The following is a 4,377-nucleotide window of genomic DNA, read 5'->3' as shown; positions in this document are numbered from 1 at the left end:
ATACCTGTAATCCCAGCTACTCAGGAGGCTGAGGCAGGAGAATCACTAGAATCCAGGAGGCGGAGGTTGCAGTGAGCCGAGATCGCGCCAGTGCACTCCAGCCTGGGTGACAGAGGGAGACAACAATAACAGCAAAGCAATGACTAACAAGTAGATATTGGCAAGTTTTTTTTTACATAAATGAATAAAACATCCTCATAACAAAGTATTGGGTATGATTGTCTAGTCCTTCTTGAAGTTGGGTTTGCATATTTCAGCTGTGATATAAGGTGTAGTAAGGAGAGCTTGTTCACAGCTGGGCAAGCAGAGGAACTAGACCAAAGGTGCAACCTCATGGCCCACATGCCCCCATCTCACATGGAGATCCTTGGTCTAGTGTCCAAAGACCTGGGTTTTGTTCTTATTAAGAAGGTTCCATCAAGTCTCTGACTCAGGGTTATGAGAGGAGAAAAATAAATTCTCACTTGGAAGCAGTCCGTGGTAGGAACATAAGGGTAAAAAACAGAACATCCTGGACTAGGATACAGTCATTGACTTATACAACAAACAATCATTTGGTATTTATTATGTGCCAAGCAGAGTATTAGGTTCCAGAGATGTTTGACACCATCCTTTTGCCCTCAAAAATCTCACAGGAGAGTGGGAAGGGAGACATATAAATATATTGGTGATCAAATTTAATGATAGAAATATCATGATGGGGTGTTATCAATTGGGACCATGTTGGAAGTGACAGTGGCCTATAAATCAAAGGAATATTCAATAATTTATCCACTATCTTTTACACAAACTTTATGTCAGGCTAACCTCCGCCTCCTGGGTTCAAATGATTCTCATGCCTCAGCTACTCCAGTAGCTGGGATTACAGGCGTGTGCCACCATGCCCTGCTAATTTTTGTAGTTTTAGTAGAGACAGGGTTCACTACGTTGGCCAGACTGCTCTCAAACTCCTGGCCTCAAGTGATCTGCCCACCTCGGCCCCCCAAAGTGCTGGTATTACAGGCATGAAGCCACGGTGCCTGGCCAGAAGTCTTCTCTTTATAAACCTAAGTATCACAGGTAAGATAACCTTACCCCAGTGAGGGTGAAGGAAAGAATGCCTCTGTCCAACAATACCTTGTGATTAGTCCAGTCCAGATCTAGGTTCTCCACAGGTGGTCGGGTGGCAGCTCTCCTGTCCTCCCCAGCTGCTGCTCTTCTCAGGGGCCCTCATTCTCAGGTGCCGCCAGTAGCAGAGGTATGAGTCATGCTCATGGGATGCTTGTGTCTGTTCCTACCCTGGTCCCTGCCAGATCAAACATACTAGCCACAGATGCAGTTGGCCATGAGTCTTGCTTACCTTGGAACCTTGGCCCAGCTTTTGCAGCAAATCCATTGTTAAGGTACAGACTGTGTGTGGACACCCTCACTGGACCCCGTGCTGAGGCCTCATTCCCTCCTCAGCCTCACTGTCCCTGAATGCCCCCACTCCTAGCACTCCTACCAGACATCGCCCAGGAGAGCCTCTTGGCGCAAGTGATTTACTTTTTCTCAATCACCCTAACTCATTCCAAGCATTTATTTGGTGGCAGCTCGTAATCAAGCTTAACTCAGCACTCTTCACAGCAGAAAGCAGAGCTGTGTGGTTCACAAACTTCTTGGCTTTGGAGGGGTGGAGTATTGAAGACCAACAATGTGTGTAGTTGAGTGTTTTTATTAACACGAGCTGACCAGTTCATCTCCTCTTTCCTCTCACCCACAATTTCATTGCTGAATCCATGCCTGTGTCCAATCCAAGGGTAAAATGGGGTGTCCAGAAGAGCAGGTGGTATGATCATTTGAGGACCTGTTAAAGATCTTTCTCTGTTTATCTATCTACCTCTCTCTCTCAGAAATCTTGCCTTTGCCACCAGAATTCTCACTAATGCCCCCTACCTGGGGCAATCAGTGCCACCATTTTTACACCTCTTTAAAACTTGACACCCCAATAGCCTGGCATGTCAGGATGTGCCCATGCTGCTGCTGGGGGAGGCTGGTTGATCTTGCATTCACATTCCTCTTCATTTCAAGAATGATAGTGGATGCATTCTCAGATCCTGAGAGACACTTCTGATCATCTTCTACTCAGCTCCAGCATCAGATGGGTGGAAGAGGAAAACTAGTGGGATGGGGCAGTGAGTGTATATTGCAGGGCATTTCAGGATGAAGAGCACTAGAGAGTGCTCATGCTTTTGCAGTTTCTCTCACTTTTTGACCACATCTCCTCACTCTCTCATCTTTCCCTTTTCTGCATGCTTTCAGGGTAAAGATACATAGATAGTAGTGTCCAAGGAGCTTCGTGGCTGTCTCTGGGGAGTCATCCCTTGCTCTTGGTGAGGCCTAATGCTGGGTGACTGAGCTGCTTCTTGGCTCTAAAGCAGGGTGTGGGGAACTGGGGAGAGATTCTGGTTGGGTAGCTGTTCTTAGTGGCAGCCTTCTTTCCTTTTTGATACTTATAAGGTTCAGGACACGCTACCACAAAATGTGGCACCTTGGCATTTGAGAAAACAGCAAAAGCAGGAAGGCCACTCGTACTTTCCCCTCACCTCTTACCCTCTGAAGCAGAACAGGAAACTAAGCTGACCTTCTCCTGAAGCAGGTCCTAATATCCCCATGTGAGAGGTGCCCATCCTACACTTGGAGAAAAGGAATGTTACACAGGAGAGCCGAGAAAAATCTAAACAAACTAACCTTGCTAAGTTTCCCTCAGTTTGTTGCTATCAGCTCATACCCTTTGGTCCTCCAATCATACTTCTACAAGACTGTTCATAAAAATAGTGTTTCCTTCATTTCTTTGCATCTTAGTTTCTGAAGGCTCTCATGCAAAACTTATATGAAATACATGTGTATCCTTTTCTCTTGTTAATCTGTCTTTTGTCATGAGAGGATCAATCATGAACCTTGTGACGGGTGAGGAAAAGCTGTTACCTTCTCTCCCCTACAGCAGCGGGTCCTCTCAGATGATGGCACAGGGGTTCTTGCCAGTCTGATACCATGAGTTTGATTCCAACAGTGGGTGTCTCTTGAATGGTTTACCTGTCTCCATCTTAGCCCCACGGGATATTTTTACAACATAAGCTTGATCATGTCCTTCCCCCTCTTAAGATCTCCAGTGGCTTCTCCTTACCAAGAATAAAATCCAAACTCCTTACCAAGACCCACAATACCTTCCATGGACCAGTTGCCGCCTGCCCTGACAAATTCACTTTCTACCTTCTTCTCCTTCTCACTCTGCTCTAGCCACACTGAGCAATTTTTTTTTTTTTTTTTGGTTCCACCAACATCTTACATTTCTTCCTATTGCATGGCCTTGGCACTTGCTACTTCTTCTGTTTGCAATGCCTTCCCCTACAGAACTTTGGATATCTGTCTCCTTCTCTTTTTTCAGGGCTCAGCTCAAATGTCACTTCCTCAGAGTAGCCTTCTGATGACCCAAACTAAAGCTCTGCCAGCCCAATTTATTCTCCACCTTATCACCAGAGTTTTCCAGGCTTTACTGACTCACGTTTGCTCTGGATGCTGTCCCAAGATTCAAAGAACAGCATTAGGTCTGCCTGACATTTAGACATGGTGTCCTGATTGGCAGGTACCATGACAAGACAGGCTTAGTGAAAGGACAGAACAAGGTCATTCTCAAATCCACTCCCATTTCTCATTCTGATACTCCTTGGAGTGGGAGAAAAAGAGAGGCTATCTTTTGGTAGAGTGACCAACTGCCCCAGATTCCCAGGGTTTTATAGGATATGGGGTTTTCAAATCAAAAACTGGGAAAGTCTCAGGAAAACTAGGACAAGTTGGTTACCCTACGATCTGAGATCTCTTGAGGACGTTCAACAGTGAAAAATCCAATTGAATCATCTTTGACCATTCAATATAATTCTCTTTAGCTTTGTCTAAGTCATAAAAGTTGGATACCAAAGAAAAACAAATACTTTTTGCAGTACTTTGGATGACATTATATAGGAGGATTTGTTAGAAAAATACCTTGTAATACACACACACACACACACACACACACACTCCCTAAAAGCAAATGTGCCACACAGACTGAACATTTAATATGGTTTTGACTCCAACTCCTTTGTACAGCACCTGTTGTCTGAGCTTGATAAAGATTTGATAAACTGTTGAGCCGAGTTTAGCTGAGTATATTGTCAGATCACTTTTAAAGCTTCAGGGCCAGAAAATCTGAAGAAACTGGGCTGTTCCAGAAATTCCTCACAGCAGGAAACACAGAAAGACTTCATAATCTAAGTATAGGTGGTTACCATTACCTCTGTTGACCAAATTGATGGGTCAATAGGGAGGATGGTCTGCCACCTAATGGTAACTCATAACATTGCTCCCTGGTAAAGCACA

The sequence above is a fragment of the Colobus angolensis genome, unplaced genomic scaffold, assembly GCF_000951035.1.
Source record: "Colobus angolensis palliatus isolate OR3802 unplaced genomic scaffold, Cang.pa_1.0 Scaffold357, whole genome shotgun sequence".
Classification (NCBI taxonomy): Eukaryota; Metazoa; Chordata; class Mammalia; order Primates; family Cercopithecidae; genus Colobus; species Colobus angolensis.
The sequence above is the reverse complement of the archived record's forward strand: the minus strand, read 5'-3'. Positions refer to the sequence as shown.